Here is a 25,304-nt window from a genome sequence, read left to right as displayed (position 1 = left end):
AAATGTTCATTATATTTTACATTTTTTAATCTAGGAGATCCCCTTTTATCTAGCATATTATATTTCTTATATCAACAAATTCTACCACTATAATATTTCTCACATTGTCCCTTCCTTTCTTTTCTCACTTACAGAAAATTTCAACTAATTATTGCAAATGCCACCTATCTTTCCTAACTCTAAATGTCGCTCTGATTAAACCTTCATACCTCATTCAACTCAGCTTTATAAAATGAGGATCTGGCATATTTCTCACTTGGATTACAAATGTTAATAATGTTCCTTTTTCTTGTAAGGTGTATGTGTTAGTTTCCTATAGCTGCTGTAACAAAATTTCACAAATTTAGCAGCTTAAGATAATCCAAATTTATTCTTTTATAGTTCTGGGGGTCAGAAATCTAAAATCAAGGTGGTGACAGGGCTGTGTTCCTTTCAGAGACATCAAGGGAAACTCCATTTCCCTGTCTTTTTCAGGTTCTAAAGGTTTCTCTCATTCCTTGACTCTTGGACCCTTCCTAGCATCACTCTGACCTCTTGTTACTGTAGTCACATGTCTGCTACTGACTCCTTCATTCCTCTTAAAGGGACCCTTGTGATTACAGTTAATATAATTAATAATATAGACTAATGTATTAATATTATATACCCTGGTTAATATAGGATAATCTCCTCATCCCAAGAACCTTAACTTAATCACATCTGTAAAGTCCTCTTTACCATGTTAGGTAGCATATTCATAGATTCTAGGGATTAGGGTGTGAGCATCCTGGGAGGGGACATTATACAGTCTACCATAGTGTATATTCAAATTCCTTAGCAAAATTTTTAAGGACCTTCATCATCTTCATTATCTGGTCCCAAACTGACTTTCACTGCTTTCCTGTCAGTTCCTGATATTCTAATTATATCCTTTGATTTTTACATTATATGACTATATATTGAATTGTCAATACATCATTCACTTTCAATCTATGTGAGTTTGCTTATGCTCTTCTGTCTTCTTAAAATGCTTTTTTTAAGTATTTTGCATCTGGAGAAATACTACACATCCAGACTCAGTTTTTGGAGTTTTCTATGCTTCCAGAATACACTAAAGTTTGCATTAACATAGAACATATCATGCTATACAGTAATTAAACATATATTTGTCTACTTTTCTAGATTGTTAACAACTTCAAACCTAGGGCCTTTTAAAATTCCCATTGCTTTTTTCACATCAAACACAAAACATAGCCAAAAACATTGTTGTTTATGAGATTAATGAACCAAGTTGCCACAGCTTGCTTGAAAATCTAGATAGATGGTGAGAGCTTTGAGGGCCACAGTATATTGATTCATTACTCTTATATCAGCTGGGGGTCTTAGTTGGAAAAAAAAAAAAAGCAGAAATCCCCTACAGCTGGTTTGTTGAGAAAGTGAATATAATAAAGAATGCTAAATAGCTCACAGAGTCTCCCAAAAAAGAGAGAAATAGGATTTGGGGTCATGCAGCCAGAAATAAAGGCCAAACCATACCATTAGATGACTCCTGTGGGGCTTAGTGAGATGCAATTGTCTCATACAGACACCTAGAACCACACATCACAAATGTTACCACTAAGTCTTGGCCACTGTTGCTTCTAAATTATAGACTCTTCCTGTCCCCTTTGCCAGGAAATGGTTGGAAAGACTTATTCTTCCCATGAGAGCATCTGACAGACAAAAACCAAGGGTAACTTGCCTCCACACCAGCTGTGTAGAAGGTTAGAATAGCTACTCTGGCTATACTTTTAGATGAATGAATTCTTTAGATGAGAGACACCTCCAATTTGAAAGTATTAAAAATATTAAGGAGGTTGGTAATTTTAACTATGCCTTTTAGAGAAATAATGTAGAACTAGATAAGTTTTTTTTTAAATGAATTTGCCATAAAGAAAGACATCAAAAATCAAAACTATAGCTTATGGAATATTGACAATTTTTCACTTGGAGGGGCAGCAAATATTCAAAGAAAAGTTTATATTTTTTGTATTGTCAAAATGAACTATCTATTTTTATGTAATGGTCCTGTCAACTGGGTAATGTATGAGACACACACTTAGCAGAAGTATTGAACAGTGACTCATTTGCATTAAAAGATGTTAAAAGTTGTCTAGTGTAGTAATGGATAGTTCATTAGATTAGTAATAGAATTGTGGTCCGTTCTGCCTTAGGTTATCAATCAAAATCCATCACTATGCTTTAGACATGAAAGCAACTCTTTCTGATGGGGTTAATCGGTTAGTCCTGTCTGAATGGAAGCAACTTACTTTTCAAAGGACTAAAACTCAGTGGGGGAATAGGATTAAAAACACTAGGCTTGGAGTCAGGAAACCAATCTTCTAATGCTAGTGGGCTACTGACTAGCTAAAAAAACAGGGAAAATAAAAATTATCTTGGCTTTATGCTGTCATATGTAGAATTCAAAGGGGAGACTAGATCTCTTACGTGCCTGTTAGAATTAATATTTTGTGAATAATTAGAAAGATACATTTCTAATCATATATTTTATAGATGGAAAAATAAAACACCTAATCCACTGTGAATAAAATAAATTTTACATTTTCTAATTTTGGCAATTGGTAAAGCTGTTCCCTTTCTGTTTCTAGAATATGTAGAACTTTTGTCATCTTTTAATGCAAATGTAAGGTACAGAAAAGGGCTTGGTTCCTCATCCTAATTCCTCTGATCTTGTGCAGGGAACTTATTTCTTTGCTGCTCAGTGTCATCTGCTGTAAAGTGCACATCATTGTGTTGCTTTACCTTATGGCACAGGTTGCTGATGAAAATCAAATGAATAATGCAGAAGGAAGTTATTTGTTACCTAATTCTCTGTTATTATAAAGATCCTTTCTGTGCATGTTACTTTCCTATCTCAGCTAATGCAGAGCTTCAAAGTCAAACAAATGCTCAATAATTGTTTAAGAACTTGCCCTGCAAAAGCCAAAATATCAGGGTAGACTGTTACAAATAGTCCACAAACCCTAAACGGGTTTTAGAGCTGATAGAGATAAGGAGAAAAGGATTGTAAGGAAAAATTGTTAGTGGAATTATGTGGCTTTTTCACAATTACACTTTTTACAATACAGAAATATAATGATATAGCAAGTCACATTTTTCAAAAATATCACCCAGGATAACACACACACATTTATGTATGTATATATATGTATGTGTGTGTGTGTGTGTGTGTGTGGGGATAGATAGATAGATAGATAGATAGATAGATAGATAGATAGATAGATAGATAGGGATAGAGATATGTATAGTCAGAATGATAGAGAGATAGTAGTACATAAACACACACATATAAGCAATAAACTTTTTTTTAGATTAGTGAAATGTTAGAAGCAAAACAAATGCTCATCAATACAGGAATAGCTGACCATGTTATGTTTCATTCATATACAATATAAAACGTAGATATTTATATTAAATTATATATATTAAATATATACACATTTTGAATACTATGTAGCAATTAAAAATTATTTAGGACTGAATCAGTTGATTGTACTTGTGTCGGGGTGTAAGGGGGAGTTGTTCACTAACAATTTGCTGTTGTTGTTGTTAGTGAGGAAGGAAGATGTAGAAAAAACTGTCAAAGAAACAATGATTATAAAGGAATGTGTATATATGTATATGTTCAGAAGGCATCCTGGGAAATCCAGGAGAGATAAAACAAAGTGGTAAAATGACCCGAGACCGTGTATAATGAGTGTACGACTAAAATTTAGAAAAAATAAAATAAAACAAAATACAATCAGATGAGAAGCTATGGTGCCACCAATTAAGGAGGGTTATGACAGACAACTGACCAAGTATTCTACCAAGGATAATTCCTTCCAGTCCAGGTCAGAGACAGTGAAGTATCTAATTGATAAATGAATGGAACAGATCATTTCCATGAACGTTCTAGAAAAAAATGAAAAGATGGGTTACAGGAAGCAGATCTCAGTTTCAGTTCATATGTCACTTTGGAAGTGTTAAGTGGGTTGAGTGCCCCATTTTGTGCACTGAAATTTAGAACTGAGCTCCATATGCTGGTATCAAAATGTTTGGCTTCTGACAGTAGCTCAAGTTTTTGAGTCTCCCTCTTGCAAATGTGTCTTACATTTCTTTTGAGATTCTTTCTAGATTAGTGGTTAGCTCTCTATTTAGTTTACTGCAACTTTTTGTTAATGTTTTAAGATACTTATTAGGTAGAAAACTCTTCTTATTCTGTAAATTTTCCTAGAGAAAAAAATGATGACTGATGATCAGATGTGAGAGAGATGGCCATGCTTCATTTGTGAGTAGCATAGGATATGTAAATAATATTTTATTCAGGAAATTTATAATTTTGATCTTTTTATGAAATTAAATTCTATGACCAGTTTATTGCAGTTGTTGATAAATCTAACTGGAAACATAGACGATTTGACCATGTTCAATTTCCAACTCTGTTTGCTATTTATGTGACTTTAGGTAATATACTTAATTTCTCCAAAACTCAGCTTTCTCACTAAAAATAATAACCTCAAAGGAATGTTGTTTGTATTAAATGAGATAATGTGAATAAAGTGTTTATAAAGTATTATTCACTTGTCAAAACTTACATGGCAAAAGTTATTATTATTAAAGTATGTCTTCATAAATAGCTCGCCTCACATATTAAGAACACATGAAATAATTTAATTTTAATCATAAAGCTAAGAAATATTAGACCTAAGGCAGTTTGACAATGTGAATGAAAGAGGGGTTTGGGAGAAAATTTAGTCAAACAAATTTTGTGTACATATTATGTGAAATAGGGCTTAAGTCATTGAGATGTGCTTCAATTTTTTATCTTTAAAACTGAGATGATTGGGAGAGTCTTTATTCATTTCTCAACTTTAACTTGAGAATCAAAGTACATAAAATATGTTAAAGGACTCTTTAAATTGTAAAGTACTATACAAATGTGAGCTATTATGATAATTTTATAGTTCAAAATGTCTCTATACTGACATTTTAAATGCTAGATTTTGTAGGTCTTTAGGAAATTCATTCATTCAATTATCATATTTGTTTTAAAAATTAAGGGAGGTGCAGCATAAGAGAAAAATGATTGTAAAACAAGGGCAGTGAAGCAAGCCTTTCATGAGAGCTAGCATTTTCAAGATCGCAAGAGGCTATCTGAATAAAATTACACCTCAGTGAGGTTTGGGTAGGAAAATAAAATGAAAAATGATGGTCTACAAGGACTGCTTATCACTTTCATTTATCCATTTCATAAAATAATTTACCACTAACGTTATTATAATAGAATTTTAATGTTTAATTGTATATTATTTTTGGGTAACTCCTCATATGCTGTTAATACTGTCCTGTTTTGAGATGAATATTTGGAATAATTAATTCAATTTTTAAATGCCAAATATCTATGTTTAGCCACAGTCAGAAAAAAAAAAAAGAACCAAGAAGAGTTAGCTGCATATGCAAGGGGGTTACCCATTGGTATTCCACTTGTGATGGCATTAGCACTAAATTAATCCCTTGAAAGATTTTTTACAAACATGGACAAATCTTCTGATCTTGGATTGATGGACCAGGTTGATTTTAACAAAATTTTGGTTAAAACTGACTGCAGAGCAGTTGTGTCTTCCAAAGGAGTATGGAGTATAGACTGAGAGTATTGGGAGACCTCCACATTAATTTACTATGTCATTCTGAAGGTCCTAGGTTATAATGAATGTATAGTTTAATCAGAAAACTCTGGACAAGGCTCTTTGCTTAGTCTTCTGACTTGGATTTGCATCATCAAAATGCAACCCAGTGAAACAAACACATTATTTTTCAAAGAACACTTCATTTCCGTGTATTTAAAAGAAATGACCTCATTTGTATAACTTTTCAGAACGCTAAATGTTGTAACTCAAAAAAAATTTTTTGAGGGTTACTTTTGATCTATATGCCAAATATTGTTATGCATCAGAGCACTTCTGCAGCCACTCCAGTCACCCACCCTCGTCTATCCACCTATTCACCTACCCACCAGCCCACAACATCAATGAGGTGATGCTGCAATGGTGGCTACCAGATAGAGACCTCATCCAATCACTTCCATTTCTTGGCAGAAGAAGAATACATAAAGCCAATATGGACCAACAATACGCAATTCACTAAATGTGTGGCCATACTGCTTGATTTAAGAATCCATAATTGATCAGTAGATCAGTCAGTATTACTGGAGTATTATCAAATATTCCAGTATTTTCAATCTCGAGCGGAGTAAAACGTCATTTTCTCCCTGATAGCCATCCTATGAGGCTTTGCTGACTCCTGTAGAGAAAAGGTGCTTTGAGGGAGAGCCCTGATGGAAATTTGTATCTGGTTACAATCTTCTCGACCAACCCACCTACCTTTCCTGTTTATATGAGGAAGCTTACTGTGTGTTTACCCTATATTAGTCTGAGATGCATTTTTATCACTTGAAATAAAGAGACATAAATGAGTATAACTGTAAGTACTTTTAGCCAATGAATACTTTGACTCAGGCAAAATATAACATGTTGGAAATTGAAACATTCAACCAAAAGTCTATTTGCTAGTGGTGAAGAGTGAAATTTGTGTTTGATTACACAATTTGGTTAATGACTATAATCCAGGGTATATATGTTTTTAGTTAATTATATTTTCCATTTTCTGCATACAGAGATAGAATGAGAGTGTAGACATTGACCTGGAATACCTGAGGGTCATGGTTTTACATGATATATAAAGGTATCGGTCACAGCCTCATCTTGGAATAGTAAGGAAAAAATTTGACGTATGTATAATTGCTCTTTGTGCAATTTTTCAAATTAAAAGTAGGAATAATTATAGTATTTTCAACATTATAAATTATGGAGCAAGATTAAATTAACTATCATGAGAATATTAGTTATTAAGAGATTATATTTAAATAGAAATATATAAAATATAAATTTTTATTGTTTTTTGTTTGTTTTGGTTTATTTTACTAAATGGGGAATAATTACTATATGTAAGATTATATTTTTTTGCATTAACATTGTGGCAGGTTAATTTTTTTTTAAAGCCATTGAAATGAAATATTTGGGGGAAATGTAAAACTTAGGTTGAATGAAATACCGTGACAGTTTAATAAACGTTTGGGAGTAATACTAATTATAATGCAGTAAAAGCAACAAAGAGTTTTTATATGATTTTTGGCAAACACCCTAGAATTGTTTAGGGAAAATAACTTATAAGTTGCTTATAGTTAAGTCTTTTTACTGTTGTTACGTAAAGTTTTTATTCTTCCCAGAAACAAATACTTAATTTACTATGCATTGAGCATAAATAGTTTTTAATTCTTACTCTTTGAGCTAAGCCTCAGTCAATTCAGATATATCTAGATTTTCTTTAACTAAAACTGACATTTAACAAAGAGGTTGAAATTATAGATATGTGTCATTAGGTGTATGTATTTCTGTGCATTTACTCCTAATTTGCATGTTTATTTCATTAATATTTCAGTCAAGAATTCCAGAGTTGAAAAACTGTGACTGGTGCCTGTGGAAAGGAATGAGCAAGCAAGTCTTTCAAAGTTTTATAAAGGCAAAAGTAAACCACATCTCAGTAGAAATTAGTGTTTCAGAGATTTTATTTTCTCCATTAAATTAGTTGTTTGTTACCTGCTATCAGTATATCTGTGTTTGAAAAAGGCATCTAGCAAAATATCTGATAGCATTTTCATGAATGAGAGGAAAATATGTGGGAAGTTGATATATTTTATTAAATTTGAAGATATTTGGACAACTTCACTTTCAAAGAATATTGATAAATGAATCAATGTTCTCTAGTTCTGTTTCCCAAACTGTTTTTTTTTTATGAAGTGAAACCCTTAATTTGCATGCTTGTGACACTATTTAAATACCCATTGGTTAAAAGGCACCAGAAAATTTTAAAATTAGGATGTTTTTATGGTAGCATGCAATGAAATAGTGACAACATTTTGACTTAGTAATCATCAATAGTTTAATCAGTTTATTGGATAAAAATTTGGCAGATGTGTGAAAAGTACAGATAGCACTTGAGTGAGAACATGTAGCTGGTTTGATATAGAGTTGACCCAGAACTTTGTGATACCTCAACAGACTATGCTAATGGCTTAAAACAGCTCAACTATGTATGAACTACCTAAAGGCAGAGGCTGTTGTCTCCAGTCTGTTTCTTCTTAGATGCTCAGTGCTCCTGTGACCCTTTAGCCTGATTGATTTTTTTGCCTGGGAAATAGCATCTTGTTACATCCTTCTGCTTCTAAGTTTGCCTTACATCCAGCCATCTCCAAGCTGCCATTAGAAAACAATTTTTATTTTTATTTATTTATTTATTTATTTTTAATTGAAGTATAGTTCATTTACAATGTTGTATTAGTTTCTGGTGTACAGCAAAGTGATTCAGTTACACATATATATTATTTTTCATATGCTTTTCCATTATGGTTTATTATAGGATATTGAATATAGTTCCATGTGCTATACAGTAGGGCCTTGTTGATTATTTTATATATAGTAGTTTGTATCTGCTAAGCCCAAACTCCTAATTTATCCCTCCCTCAAGAAATCAATTTTTAAAACTCAGATTTGATTGTCTCTTTCTTCATCTTAAAACGTTTAAATCTATTAAAATTTCAAATTTTAAATTTGTAAAACAATGAACGTTATACCAATTCCCATTCACCTCTTTTAATTCTTGGTTCCAATGTCACCTTTTCAGTGAGACCTATTCTTTCCATGCTCTTTAAAAGAACAAATCGTTCATTTTCACTCTTATCTTATAGTTTTCATTTTACTTATCACCTTGAGCCCAAATAAAATCTACTTATTTACTCTATAATTATTATTTGCTAGTTCCGTCCTGCAGGAATGGCTATTCTCATCAATGTGCGGTTCTTCATCTATTTTATTCACTGGTGTAACCTAGTACCTAGTAACGCTCAACAAATATTATTTCTTAATTAAGTTGAGTGGATAAGTTGATTCCTACTGGACCATTCATTTAATAATTCTAAAGATGCTTACTTTCTATGTAAAACATGTCTTAAAGAGAATATATTATTTCAATAGCCAAAAAAAAGCTGGAGGAGTCCACTTCTCGGTAAAGGAAATAACCACATTAAATTCTAAATTTAAGTTAAAATAAACATAGAAAGTCAGTATTACAGCACATTATTTTTGGTTCCCATAAACATTTTTTGTCCCCAGTCCTTAAATGGATGTTTAGATATAACATAGGAAAGATTATGTATTCCAGACAAAATGGAAGCAACAGCAATACCATGGAATAATGTTTAAAATTATTTTAGATTTTTTCTGCACTAAAAGACTCAGCAGAAAAATTCAATTCTCCAATACTTTTAAGTGTCACTCCAATAAAAATAATCATTTTCCTTCTGAACTATTATAGCTACTTGATTAGATTATTTCAATCTATATCTCATGTACTATACACTGTAGCCTTATGTCTATTCAGGCACATGGCATGTTTCCTGAGAAACCAGAAATTCCCTTAGCTTGGGAATTCCAGCAAAGAAGTCTTTTTATTAAAAAACATTTACAACAATTGATGACTTTGTCATGTCTTTTTTTTTTTTCTTACTTAATTCCCAGAAAATCTCTTTAAGTAAACATAAGGTACACCGAGTTCTTTACATTAGAGTCTTGGGGAAGTGGTCGTGTGGAAGTTATTTAATATTTCTAATCTTCAGATTTCTTAACTGTAATATAAGGATAAAAGTAGTGTATACCTCAAGGCATAGGGGAATAAGTTAACAACTAAAAATTGTTTTAAAGAGAGCCCAGAATCATCAATATTTTTGTTAGCATTAGTCTTTCTACCAATACACATTAAAAATTATAAATATTTACATATCTCAGTAAATAAAAGAATTTCTGAATAGTGAGGTTATCTCTGAATGAAATGGAAAAAATAAAACCCTGAAGAAGGTGGAAACATCACTAAATCTCTACATTTTAATCTGTCTGAACTCAGATTTGTCAAGAGTGTACAAAGAATGACAGTCGAAGTATCCGGTTACTTTTTACTTGATTCCTAGACATGTAATTTGAAAAGACCACGAGCAAATGGGACACGTGGGTTTGAATTAAAAATCACAATTCTAAAATGGGCCTGGTCATTTGTAAAATTTCTAATCACTCTCAGCCTTACTGTTCTCATCTGTAAAATGAAATAGGATTATTAGGCAAATTAAAGGACAAAAGTAAAAGCTGTTTCTTAATAATGTAGTTCATTTTGTCCTTTCCTTCTCCCTTTTCTCCCTATAAATGGAACTATTGATCCCTCCCCTCTTATATTTCTCCCTCCCCATTTCTAGGATCAAATCAGAATTTTATCAGGAAAGATTTAAGGAAGGCTGTCACACTATACTTTAGCTAGTTATTTTCATCTTTTCAGCATTCTTGTCCAGAACCTACCTTAGAATAGTTACTACACAAGGAGATTTAATGTATCATATTAATTTTTCACTTTACATTTATATATTTACTTTTATTGAAGTTTGATTGACAAATAAAATTGTAAGATATTTAAAGTGTACATCATGATGATTTGATATACATATACATAGTGGAAGGATTCCCTTCATTGAATTAATTAATACATTCATCATCTCACATACCTGACTTTTTTTTTTGTTTTTTTGTTTTTGGTAAGAACATTTAAGTTCTACTTTCTTAGCAAATTTCAAGTATTTAATACAATGTTACCAACTACAGTTACCATATTTTACATTAGATCCTCAGATCTAGTCCTCTTATAGCTCAAGGTTTATTCCCTTTTACCAACTTCTCCCTATTCCTCCCACCCCTCAGCCCCTGGTAACAGCTTTTCTACTCCCTGTTTCTATGAGTTCAACTTTTTTCCCAGATCCCACGTATAAGTGATAGAATACAGAATTTGTCTTTCTCTGCCTGTCTTATTTCACTAAGTGTAATGTCCTCCAGGTTCTTCCATATTGTCACAAATGGCAAGATTTCCTCCTTCTTTTAATACTGAATAATATAATATTATATATATATATATATATATATATATATATATACACACACACACGTATATGTAAAACATTTTTTTAATCTGCTCATTAGTTGGTGGATGCTTAGGCACTTAGGCTGTTTTTCATACCTTGGCTATTGTGAATAATGGTTCAATGAATAAGAGACTGCAGATATCTCTTCAAGACAATGGTTTCGTTTCCTCTGACTATATACCCAGAAGTGAGATTACTCAATCAAATGGTAGTTCTATTTTAATTTTTTGAAGAACCTTCATATTATTTTCCATAGTGGCTATACCAGTTTACATTCCCACCAACAATGTACAAGGGTTCCCTTTTCTCCACATCGTCACCATCATTTATTATCTCTTGTCTTTTTGATAATAACATCCTAACAGGTATGAAGTGATATTTATTTATACTTAAAAATATTAAATGAATGCTGAATCTCATCTAACATTGGAGCTTACATAATCTAGGAAAAACTTGCTATAGATCTCACTTCCACTTATATATAGTTGAAAAACTGGCAGACATTAACATACAAAATCACTCCAAAGCTGTTACAGTGTCTAACATAATGTAAGTGTATGGACTTTGGAATGTCATAGACTTTAGTTCAAGCACTACATTTGCCACTTCTGACTGATAGATGGCCTCTCTAAAGCTCAGATTCCTCATCTGTTAAATGGGAATATTGATGTGAATCATAAATCATAACTATGATGATAATAATAAATACATACCTGACATATATTTATAGTAATAATAAGTCCTTTGTAGACAGTTTGATGACTTTTTCTTGAATGAGTGAAGAAAGAAATGAATGAATCAGGTCTGCCTTAGTGCCTGACATCAAATTTCCATTTTATATCTATTTCTCTTAAGTGGAATAAATTTGTTGTTTTTTCTTCTAAGCTTAGGGCAATATATTGTTCTTGCCAGGTGAAGCCTAGAGAATTCTAAGTCTGCCTACAAAATCTCACTTTTTGCCTGTGATCCTGCTATAAGTTAACAGATTTCCCTGATGATAACTGCCACTACATTCTGCCCACTGATCTGAACAGGTTTTTTAATCTTTTTTTTTTCTTAATGCGAACTGCTTGCTAGCATTAATTCCTTAAGTATGATTTCCTGACATCCACTTTGATTTTGCCCCAGCAGTAATAGTTGATTTGTCCCCCAGTTCCTGCCTCCCTGAGTTTCTACTCATGCCTACTTGTCCTGTTGGAGATAACCAGGTGTTATGGGCTGAATTGCATCCCCTCCCCAAATTCATTTATTGAAGTCCTTACCCACAGTGAAAGTTAGTATATTTGGAGATGGGTTTTTAAGAAGGCAATTAAGTTAGAATGATGTCATTAGGATAGGCCCTAATCCGATATGACTGGTGTCCTTAGAAGAAGAGGAGATTGGGACACAGATATGCACACAGGGAACGCCATGTGAAAATACAAAAAGTCAAGGAGAGAAGCCTCAGGAGAAACGAACCTTAACAACACCTTGATCTTGGACTTCTAGTCTCTAGAAATCTGAGAAAATACATTTCTGTTGTTTAAGCCATCCAGTCTGTGGTACTTTGTTATGGCAACTCTATCAAACTAATAAATCAGGAAATTTATTGGAGATTACCAGGTAAACAATTGGTGGTAATGGCAAAATTCCATTCAGTCTCCACTTCTTTCAACAAACAATATTGTGTCAGAGATGGGACTACCATCTAAGGACAAAAAGAAAATTAAAATATAAATAATATCTTGGTCTTCAGGTCACTTATAGTCTAACCTGGATCAAAAACCAGAACTAAACTGGAAGAATATGCTTTAAGGAAAAAGAAGAGAAAAAAGATGTTAATCACAACCAAAATGGCTGAAACTGTTCTCGTGGTCTTACAAAGTTAAAGGTCAATGTGCTTCCAAAAATGTAATCTTCACCTATTACAGACAGTTGCTTTAAACACCTGCATTTTGTGTCTGTTTTTTGTTTGCCTGTTTTTCCTTTTTAAAACAGTCTTTAAATTAATCTAAAGTTATTTAAATATAAAAGGCTAGAACAAATAATATACAGATAATATACATTAAATAAACTATAAAGAATTTACAATTCCAGATACACCATAGTCTTTTTGCAAAAGAAGCTTACAGTTGTCATTTTTAGAACAAGTTGGAGGGGATAACTAACATTATGTGGAAAGTGCAAGACAATTGGCCTAGAATTTTCAAAAATATCAACGTCATGTAAGACAATAAAAGAGGCTTTTTGGTGAAGTTCTAGACTAAAGGAACTCAAAAGACTGCAGTTAAGATGAACATGTGCTCCTTGAATTCTGAAGATAGGGAAAAATACATACTTTTAAGTATAGACTGTGTATTAGATAATAGTATTGTATTGAGTTATCTCAGTATCAAAATTGTACTGCAGTTACGTAGAAGAATGACCTGGTTTTTGGGCAGTACATGGCGAAATATGTCAGTATCTGCAACTAAATAAAATCCTTCAGCAAAAAAGTATATCTGTGTATATAAATATATATATCCATATACATACACATACACATATATATATACAGAGAGAGCAGAGACAGAGAAAGCAAATGTTTAAAAATGTGAAATTATTGTTGATATTCTATGAAAGCATAGAAAGATAATTTATTGAACACTTTAAGCTTGAGAAAATATTGTAGTCAAGAAATTACCAAGAGGTAAATGTTAATTTAATTTTTGAAAGATTCTAGAGTGGATTGTCAAAAAGATAGCATGTAATAATCTAATAATAAGTAGTTATCCATTAAACAATCATGATTTGTCTTAATCACTAAAATATGTTATGCTATTTTTACTATATTTTCCGTTGGTAGGGAAATGCCAAAGTCACCTGTTAACTTAAATTCACCAAAACCTTTTGTGGTAGACATGATTTAGTTGGTAAAATACAGGATGTGTAATAAGTGAAATGCTGGAAGTTAGTACAAACCCGCAAATGCATTATTCTATATTTTTCTCTTCAATGTATCAGTAAATATAACTCTTAAATTTAATATTTTACATAATAGAGTTAGTGGTCTCTATGAGAATACTTTCTAGAAATCTATATCTTACTTTACCTGTGACAATTAACAAAGAGTAAAAGTACAAGTAGAAAGCAGTTAATTATAATTTTGCTATTCAGCTTTCTTTGCATGTTTGAAAGTTCCAATTACAATGGCTACATGTCGACTAGTTACAAGGAAATAACATTTAACATGTTTATATTGACCAAAGGACAATTAAAAGTCATTAAATTGACAAACATTGGACACGGCATTATTAACCTGAGCATAAACTGGAAAAAAAATCCATATTCCCACAATTTAAAAATAATTTAAATGCAAAAAAACGCTCATGCATTTAAAACTGTACTGACTTGAAGCCAATAAAATCCACTCACATGGTAAAAAATAAAGAGAATTGGTTATTTATTTTGCAGCTGAATAAATCCTCCTAGATTCCTAGGCAAATAGTAAACTAAGTTTTAACTTATTTAGGAAGGAAGCAAAAAACAATGGTTTGTTCTGTAAATGTCTACTTATAAGAGTGAGGGAATTGAGGCTTAGGGTGATTAAAAAAATTGATTAAGGGCACATCTAACTAGGGGAAAAGCAGTGTTTGGACTCTCCTCTATATGACCTCAATTTCTGTGTTCCTTGTCATTGTACTATGTACCACACAACAAGCCATCAATATGCATATTGTAAAGTTTGGACCCTGGTGCAATCATTCACTGTCATGAACTGGAAAGTTCTCAGTTTCTTCATCTTTAAAATGAGGATAATAAATTCCACATTGGAAGATAGTTTGTAGAATTAAAAGTCATAATTATTAAGAGTTGAAAGGATATGAAGCAAAGCCTAGCTAAAATAATTTTAAAACTGAAAATGTTCAGAATGATGATTATATCCAACACCTTCTTTATACATAAAAGATTTAATTAAATAGTCTTATGATAATTGTTTCCATTCTCAAATACAGTGAAACAAAATGTGTTAGCAAATCTGGAAACAAATAAGTTGAACACCTTGAATGGCACTTCATGCCAACTTAAGCATTGCATTATTTCAATAAAATTTTTTAAAAAAGGTTAAAAATATTTTTCTAAAAGATTTTCAGGATTACTGAATGTAAAAACAATGTAAAATATGAAATATACACAATATAAATATAAGAAATAATTATCGATAATATGTAATATTAATTACATAAACTACATAAACACTGTATAGAGATAAAATAAAATAAGTAATGATTTAATGAACATGTATGAATATTTATATTATAAAATAATACATATAAAAACAAAAATGGCAACAGGCTAATAGAAAACTGCTTATAAAATTTGGCTATGTATAAAATACATCATTTGAAACTTTTCCCTTTCTCCCCCTCTTTTCACTTACTCCTATGCCCTAGAATATCATGTAGCACCTTGGCTTTTCTGGGTATTTTACCACATTTTGTATTTTCTTTTCTGAGGCTAATCTGGGCCTTTTTTTATTAGTTAACTATCCTCTCACCAGCCTGCCTCTATCAAAGTGTATCAGTACTTTCTATATAATTTCTTTTGAAACTTTGTTTTTAGTATTGAGATTCTTTGCCATTCAGAAAAATACTGTATATCTTATAAATTCATGGGACATTTATTTCGGGCAGTGATGTTAGCTGGCTACAAGAGAGTAGAAAATGCAATGTTGACCTTGATCTCATAGGATGACATTTTTCTTGTCCACATTTACTGTACTGTGATACTTTATCAACTACAGTCACTTTAAAAGACCCATTTGTATCTAGATGTGGAGATACTGCTTAGTGTTTTATTATTCTTCCTCCACCAGTAAGGTAGTAAAAACTACATTGACCATATTTTATAAACGGGAATTGACAAAAGGCACCTTTAATCAAGTAATTTTACAACAATCACAAAAAGAAAGTATAAATTTCCTAGAAAAAAAGGCTTAATTTTTATCTTTTATTGGTGCATTTAGACCAACTGATGTTGAAAGTGATTATTAACATAGTTGTATTAATATAAACCATATTTGTTACCATGTTCTGTTTGTTGCCCTTGTTCTTTGCTTCTAATTTTTCTCCCAATCTTTTTCTACCTTTTGTGATTTTAATTGAGCATTTTATATGATTCAATTTCTTTCCTTTCTTAGCCTATCAATTATACTTCTTTTTTAAAAAAAGTTTTAGTGTTTTCCATAGAATTTGCAGTATACCTTTACAACAAATTCAAGTCTACTTTCAAATAACCCTGTATTACATCACAGGCAGTGCAAGTACCTTATAATAACAAAATGTTTTTAATTCCTTCCTCTCTTCCCTTGTGCCATAGCTGTCATCGATTTCACTTATACGTAAGTTACAATCATCAAATATATTGTTGCTATTATCTTTTCAAAAATAATGTTTATCTGTTAGATCAATTAAGAATTAAAAACATTTTTAAGAAAGTATTTTACCATTACTTATTTCTTTTCTAATACTATTCTTTTCTTTATGTCAATACTAATTTCTGATATATACCATTTTCCTTCTCTCTAAAGTACCTCTTTTTAACATTTCTTATAAGGCAAATCTACTGGCAAAATAGTCCCTCAAGTTTTGTTTGTCTGAGAAAGTCTTTATTTCTACTTCAATTCTGAAAGATATTTCCACAAGATACAGAATTCTAGGTTGGTTGATTTTTTGTTTTTTTCCCTCTCAACACTGTAAATATTTCTCTCTATCCTCTTCTTGCTTGCATGGTTTCTGAGGAGAAGTCAGATGTGAGTCTTATCTTTGCTCCTCTGTAAGTAGGGTGTTTTATTTCTCCCCTCTGGCCTCTTTCAAAATGTTTTATCTTTGTCTTTGATTTTCTGCAGTTCAAATATGATATATCTAAGTCTAGGCTTTTTGCTCTGTTTTTAGCATTTATTCTGCTTGGTGCTTTCTGAGATTCCTGGATCTGTGGTTTGGGGTTTGGTGTCTAGCATTAATTTGGGGAAATTCAGTCATCATTTCTTCAGATTTTTCTTCTGTTCTTTTTTCTCTTTCTTCTCATTCTGACACTTCCATTATGCATATACTTCAGCTTTCCTTAGTTTCTCACAGCTCTTGGATATTCTGTTCGGTTCTTTTCAGTCTTTCTCTCTCTGTTTCTTTTTCTTCTTTTTTTTTTACTTTGTCTTTCTTTCTCTTTTTTTTTTTCAGTTTTAGAAGTTTGTATCTCAAGCTCAGAGATTCTTTCTTCAGCTGTATTCAGTCTACTAATGAGCTCATGGAAGGCATTCTTCCATGAGTGTTGGAGTGTTTTTAATCACTAGAATTCTGTTGGAGTATTTTTGATCACTAGAATTTCTTTTTGATTCCTTCTTAGAATTTCCACCTCTCTGCTTACAGTTGCCCATCTTTTTTACATGTTGCTTACTATTTCCATTAAAACCCTTAGCTTATTAATCAAAGTTGTTTTAAATTATCCATCTGATAATTCCAACATTCCAGCCATATCTGAGTCTGGTTCTGATGATTGTTCTTTCTATTCAAACTGTGATTTCCACCTTTTATTACATCTTGTAAATTTTTTGTGAAAGCCTGAAATGATAAAAGAACTCCAGTAAATAGACCTTTAGTACTGTGGTGATAAAGTATAGGGGGAGAGGAAGTGTTCTATAGTTCTATGATTAGATTTGTCTTTTATTGACTCCATACCCCTAAACTATGAACTTCACAAGTGCTTCTCAGTGGGAACGATAGTCAGAAGTGGTGGAAGTTCAGTACTTCCTTTTCCTCATGTGGAAGCCTAAGAGAAGATTGTAGTTGGATATTTCCCTTCCCTTGGGTCAGTTGAGCTGTAATAAATTTCTAATAGGTTACTCTTTAATAAAATAGTTTCTCCTGAGTTCTGTCTTGTTAAGCAAAACATAATGACCTGGGAATTCCCTGGTGGTCCAGTGGCTAGGACTCCGTGCTTCCACTGCTGGGGGCTTGGGTTTGATCTCTGGTTGGAGAACTAAGATTCCGCAAGCTGAGTGACAAAGCAAAAAAAAAAGAAATAATAAAAAATGATCTGACATCTCAAAATAGTTACTTTTCCCCTCCCCCTGCCAGAAGCATTAGGGGATTTTCCTCTAATATTCACTGTGTGAACCTGGTAGGGCTCTTGACTGGGTCCCCCTGGAATTTTTTAACACTCAGACTTTTCCACACTGAGCCTCTGGCAAAGTGTGAATTGCAGTTTAGATTTTCTGGTCTAGTACTGGAATGTGAAATAAGGAGAAAAGATTACACAGAGCAATACTTTCATCACCAGAGTGCTAATTCTGCATGTAGGAATAATACATGTTAAAATAGTTAAGCCACAGACTCACTAAGTGGAAGATCTGTACTACAATCCTGGTTAAACTTTTCAGGTTCAATGCTTAGGAATTTCAGTGAATTTTTCCAACAGCATAATATATATACACCTAAATGAAAACTAATAATGTTAACATTTCAAAAATATTTCTTATATTAAATTTTAAGAATATGGGTGAGTTTGGTTGAAACAACCTAGACAATTACCTGGGTATTTATTCTTTGAAAAGGTGCATAATTTCTCAACTAACTTATTCAGTGTTTTAACTGAGACAAAATATGAATTGATTTCTTTGTGTCTATTGTTTTCCTGGATTGTACCATAATATCATCATTTAATTATAAGAATCATATTCTTACTATTGGTTTACTAGGGCTATTATAGCAAAGCACCATGAACTGAGTGGCTTATAACAGCAGAAATTTATTGTCTCACAGTCCTGGAGGTTGTAAATCAGGAATCAAGGTGTTGGCAGGTCCTGCTCCCTCTGAAATCTATAGAGGAAGAATTTTTCTTTGCATCTTCCAGCTTCTGGTGGTCCCAGATGTCTCTTGGTTTGTGTTAGCATAACTCCTTTTTGCCTCCAACTTCACATGGTGTTTTCCATTTGTCTCTTCACAATATCTTCACTCTGTGCATGTCTATTCATCCAAATTTCTCATTTTTATAAGGACTTCAGTCATTTTGGATTAGGCTCACCCTTATGACCTCATTTTAACTTAATTACCTCTACAATGACCCTATTTCCAATGAAGGTACCGGGGATTAGGACTTCAACATGTCTTTTTGGGGAGGACTAAATTTACTCCATAATACTTAGAACTTTTTTACTATAATAAAATATTTATTACATTTTTGCTTTCTCAAACATGGCTAACATAAATCAGAGCATTTTATTTATATTTTTTATTATTGTTTCCCAGAACTACATAAAAATGCACATAATTAAACTCTTAGAGATGGAGGGCTGGCTGACAGCTAGGGTTATTTTCTATAGAAAAAAAACGTGTTATGAAAAATCAGCTTAAAAATAAGTTTTATTTCTATAATGCTGAGTTACATAAAATTTTAGTTTGACTAAAAATCTTAACTGTTTCTTTAGACAGCAAAATCTCAATACTTTCCTAAGCAAGTACACAATGCAAGAGAGTAAGTAAGTATTTGGTAATGAGGAACTGCAGGAAAAATGTACTTCTAAAATATATTTTTTCTTTTCATTATCTGTGAAACTTCACTTATTTCACAGTTCAGTTCAAAATCCTATAACTTAGATTTCACATTCATGATCATCGATCTGTTTGCAGCCTGGGATGCCAACATCCCCTTTAGAATCATTAATTTCAGAATATCAATATTCTAAGGGGAAAAAAAAAAGCTTTTTATTTCTCTTTTATCTTTATGATCTAGGAATAGACTGAAATGTAATAAAGAGCAATTGCAAGTAATTAAAAATATGATAATTTCAATTAAACAAAAAACCTACCATAGTCATTACAGTGTTATCAAGTGTATATATAAAATATATATATGTAACTACACATAAAAAGTAAAAAGGGGATGCATTTTGTTTGAATTTAATACAGCGTGATGTACTTTTCATATATTCATCTTGTTCTTTACTATAATTCTATCATTAAACATGAAATTGATTTATTATCGAGTGGTACTCATCTCATAAATTTAATTATCTAGGTAAATTCTCCAACATTTTATTCTTTTATATTTTATTCAGTGGTTAACATCTTACATATTATATACAATCAGTATCTACTACAATAGTTTATCCTAATTATTAGAATATCCTCTTTCTCTCTAAAAGTATGACTTGACATATTCTAAATGATTAAGCTAAAATGGGAAAAATGTATAAAAACTATCATTTTCTATTAAAATGAACAATTTATATCAGTTGGAAATAGCATCATTTAAAAGTTATCACCTACATGTTAGTTCTTCTTAAAAATACATTTGGTCAAAGGAATATTAATTTTTTTTTTTTTTTGAATATTCATTTTGATAAAGAAATAGTATGGTGGGCTTCCCTGGCGGTGCAATGGTTGAGAATCTGCCTGCCAATGCAGGGGACACGGGTTCGAGCCCTGGTCTGGGAAGATCCCACATGCCGCGGAGCAACTAGGCCCGTGAGCCACAATTGCTGAGGCTGCGCGTCTGGAGCCTGTGCTCCACAACGAGAGAGGCCGCGATAGTGAGAGGCCCGTGCATGAAGAGTGGCTCCCGCTCGCCACAACTAGAGAAAGCCCTCGCACAGAAACGAAGACCCAACACAGCCAAAAATAAATAAATAAATAAATTAATTAATTAAAAAAAAAAAAAGAAAGAAATAGTATGGCAATGAAAGTCATGAAATGAAATAATGGAAACACTTTAGAATATGTTTATTTTTTTTTCCTTGTCTTTTGTGAAATAAAGCTCATGAACAAATTTTGTATATATATTGAAATTTGATTGTGTGTGAGACTCTGTACTACATAAAATACATAACGTTCTGTCACAGTTCATTGCCAGAAAGCTTGCCTTGATGGTCTAAATGACACAATATATTCCCCCCAAGAGTAACATGTATTTTAGATATATCTTTTAAATATGTAATGTGTGATTTACTGAACTATGTACAAAGAGAGGTTTTTTTTAATGTCCTATTTCAACTCAGTCATTTTTCTGATCTTTCTTCACCAAGGTGAGTGAGAAGTTCATTGTCAATTTATTCTTTTTTTAACAGTCATTTTTAATTATTTCCTATTTTCCCTTTCATCTTAATATCAAAACATTAACAGTATAGTAAAGAGTATGTCACCACTCCTAACCTCCTGCACCCTCCCCCTTTGAAAATTATTTTAGTCCTCTTTATTTAGGAAAGGACTTCAATAACAAAGGCTTATTAGCTCTCTTAAAAAGAGAATGTTCCATTCTTTGGGTTAAATCTTTTCAAATCTTCCCTTCACAGTTAAGATAACAAAATTCAAAAGCTTATCTGATCTAGCCCTTAACTACCTCTTCCACTTCATCTCAGATCACTCTCTCTTAGCCCACTTGGCTACAACAGAACTGTCCTGTTTATTCTTGGAAGAGGCTAAATGTATGCTTTTACAATATCTCACTGGAGTATTCTTCTCACTTATATTTGTCTAGTAGTGTAGTATATATTCTTGATGTCACACACAGATCCACCCTTTGTCGGATGATGACCCATCCACCAGCCACTGTGGAGTTTAGCTGTTAACCCTGGAAAATTGTTCTAAATGGTGTATGTCACCTTGCCCAGATATGACCAGAAGGTAAATTATCCCTTGCAGGAGGGATAGCCTGCAGCCACTGACTGATTGGTATGAGGGTATGAAGTTCAGCCTCCTTGTCTCAAGAGAGAAACAACCCTGTGGTATAATTCATGCTCCAGATGTTCTTGTAGGTTCAGGCTGAGAACACACATCTTACCTAGCTCCTTATCCTGACCAATTCTGATTTCCTCCCTTCCTTTTATGTTTTACCCAAAGCACATCCTTGAAAAAACTTTTGCACAAGAATCCTCATCTGAGGCAGTGCTTGGAGAACATAACCTAAGACAGCTGATACCAGATATAGTCCAAGAAAGTGGACTTCAAGGATGGAATTCTAGATTTGTATAATTTGTTTCCTGGATGGCAATGCCTACCCTATTACAGGGGCTCTGTAGAACAATGATAGTCCTCGGCATGCTCCTTTTTTGTAAACTAGGTCAGTATAAAAGTAGAAGAGATGTTGTATTTTGTGCAATGTCTCTGATATTTGAGAAATCTGAGGGAAATAACACCCATAAGGCCCGTGGAATTAGGTGGACACTATTAAGGACATGGATTTGTATCCATTATTCACAAAATTTAACAAAAATGTGAGAGTCAAAAGGCCTCTTTGAAATTATTCAAAGATATCTTACTTTCCTATAGCCAGAGGGCATGTGTTACAGCCACCCCACAGAAAGATAATGTACTTCTACCCAAAATGTGGTTTGCTGGTTGTGATCGACCATGCCATACACACACCAAGATTGTATGAAAGATGCATTACTCACATAATTGGGCTTTCTGGAGAGAGCAGGACAGCTTTCCAGCAGTGTAAACTGTCTTGAGAGAACAGGAAAAGGATATTTGATAGGGATTTTTATGGTAGTTAAGTGTTGGGATTGGTCATGTGGTTTGAATCCCATCAGTACCAACTGAGGGAGGACCCAGGCTTTCTTATCAGATTTCTCAGATGTAGGACAGAAAAGGAAAGATGGAGAGGTTAGGCTTAAAAGATGTCAGCAGTCAAACTTGAAATAATTGATTCAGACTATTACAGAAACAAAGATGAAAAATTGCACCTTATTGTAAGATTGCCAGACATTCAGAAAAGGTTGCATTTCTTTTTTTTTTTTTTTTTTTAAACATCTTTATTGAAGTATAATTGCCGTACAATAGTGTGTTAGCTTCTGCTTTATAACAAAGTGAATCAGTTATACATATACAATATGTTCCCATTTCTCTTCCCTCTTGCATCTCCCTCCCTCCCACCCTCCCCATCCCACCCCTCTAGGTGGTCACAAAGCACCGAGCTGATCTCCCTGTGCTATGCGGCTGCTTCCCACTAGCTATCTATTTTACATTTGGTAGTGTATATATGTCCATGACACTCTCTCACCCTGTCACATCTCACCCCACCCCCTCCCCATATCCTCAAGTCCATTCTCTAGTAGGTCTGTGTCTTTATTCCCATTTTGCCACTAGGTTCTTCATGGCCTTTTTTTTTTTTTTTTTCCTTAGATTCCGTATATATGTGTTAGCATACTGTATTTGTTTTTCTCTTTCTGACTTACTTCACTCTGTATGACAGACTCTAACTCCATCCACCTCATTACAAATACCTCCATTTCATTTCTTTTTATGGCTGAGTAATATTCCATTGTATATATGTGCCACATCTTCTTTATCCATTCATCTGTCGATGGACATTTAGGTTGCTTCCAGGTCCTGGCTATTGTAAATAGAGTTGCAATGAACATTGTGGTACATGACTCTTTTTGACCTATGGTTTTCTCAGGGTATATGCCCAGTAGTGGGATTGCTGGGTCGTATGGTAGTTCTATTTTTAGTTTTTTAAGGAACCTCCATACTGTTCTCCATAGTGGCTGTATCAATTTACATTCCCACCAACAGTGCAAGAGTGTTCCCTTTCCTCCACACCCTCTCCAGCATTTATTGTTTCTAGATTTTTTGATGATGGCCATTCTGACTGGTGTGAGATGATATCTCATTGTAGTTTTGATTTGCATTTCTCTAATGATTAATGATGTTGAGCATTCTTTCATGTGTCTGTAGGCCATCTGTATATCTTCTTTGGAGAAATGTCTATTTAGGTCTTCTGCCCATTTTTGGATTGGGTTGTTCGTTTTTTTGTTATTGAGCTGCATGAGCTGCTTGTAAATCTTGGAGATTAATCCTTTGTCAGTTGCTTCATTTGCAAATATTTTCTCCCATTCTGATGGTTGTCTTTTGGTCTTGTTTATGGTTTCCTTTGCTGTGCAAAAGCTTTTAAGTTTCATTAGGTCCCATTTGTTTATTTGTGTTCTTATTTCCATTTCTCTGGGAGCTGGGTCAAAAAGAATCTTGCTGTGATGTATGTCATAGAGTGTTCTGCCTATGTTTTCCTCTAAGAGTTTGATAGTGTCTGGCCTTACACTTAGGTCTTTAATCCATTTGGAGTTTATTTTTGTGCATGGTGTCAGGGAGTGTTCTAATTTCATACTTTTACATGTAGCTGTCCAATTTTCCCAGCACCACTTATTGAAGAGGCTGTCTTTTCTCCACTGTATATGCTTGCCTCCTTTATCAAAGATAAGGTGACCATATGTGTGTGGGTTTATCTCTGGGCTTTCTATCCTGTTCCATTGATCTATATTTCTGTTTTTGTGCCAGTACCAAACTGTCTTGATTACTGAAGCTTTGTAGTATAGTCTGAAGTCAGGGAGCCTGATTCCCCCAGCTCCATTTTTCGTTCTCAAGATTGCTTTGGCTATTCGGGGTCTTTTGTGTTTCCATACAAATTGTGAAATTTTTTGTTCTAGTTCTGTGAAAAATGCCAGTGGTAGTTTGATAGGGATTGCATTGAATCTGTAGATTGCTTTGGGTAGTAGAGTCATTTTCACAGTGTTGATTCTTCCAATCCAGGAACATGGTATATCTCTCCATCTATTTGTATCATCTTTAATTTCTTTCATCAGTGTCTTATAATTTTCTGCATACAGGTCTTTTGTCTCCTTAGGTAGGTTTATTCCTAGATATCTTATTCTTTTTGTTGCAATGGTAAACGGGAGTGTTTTCTTAATTTCACTTTCAGATTTTTCGTCATTAGTGTATAGAAATGCAAGCGATTTCTGTGCATTAATTTTGTATCCTGCTACTTTACCAAATTCATTGATTAGCTCTAGGAGTTTTCTGGTAGCATCTTTAGGATTCTCTATGTATAGTATCATGTCATCTGCAAATAGTGACAGCTTTACTTCTTCTTTTCCGATTTGGATTCCTTTTATTTCTTTGTCTTCTCTGATTGCTGTGGCTAACACTTCCAAAACTATGTTGAATAATAGTGGTGAGAGTGGGCAACCTTGTCTTGTTCCTGATCTTAGTGGAAATGGTTTCAGTTTTTCACCATTGAGGACAATGTTGGCTGTGGGTTTGTCATATATGGCCTTTATTATGTTGAGGAAAGTTCCCTCTATGCCTACTTTCTGCAGGGCTTTTATCATAAATGGGTGTTGAATTTTGTCGAAAGCTTTCTCTGCATCTATTGAGATGATCATATGGTTTTTCTCCTTCAATTTGTTAATATGGTATATCACATT

This window comes from Balaenoptera musculus, chromosome 5 (genome assembly GCF_009873245.2).
Source record: "Balaenoptera musculus isolate JJ_BM4_2016_0621 chromosome 5, mBalMus1.pri.v3, whole genome shotgun sequence".
Taxonomy (NCBI): Eukaryota; Metazoa; Chordata; class Mammalia; order Artiodactyla; family Balaenopteridae; genus Balaenoptera; species Balaenoptera musculus.
This window is presented reverse-complemented; position numbering follows the sequence as displayed.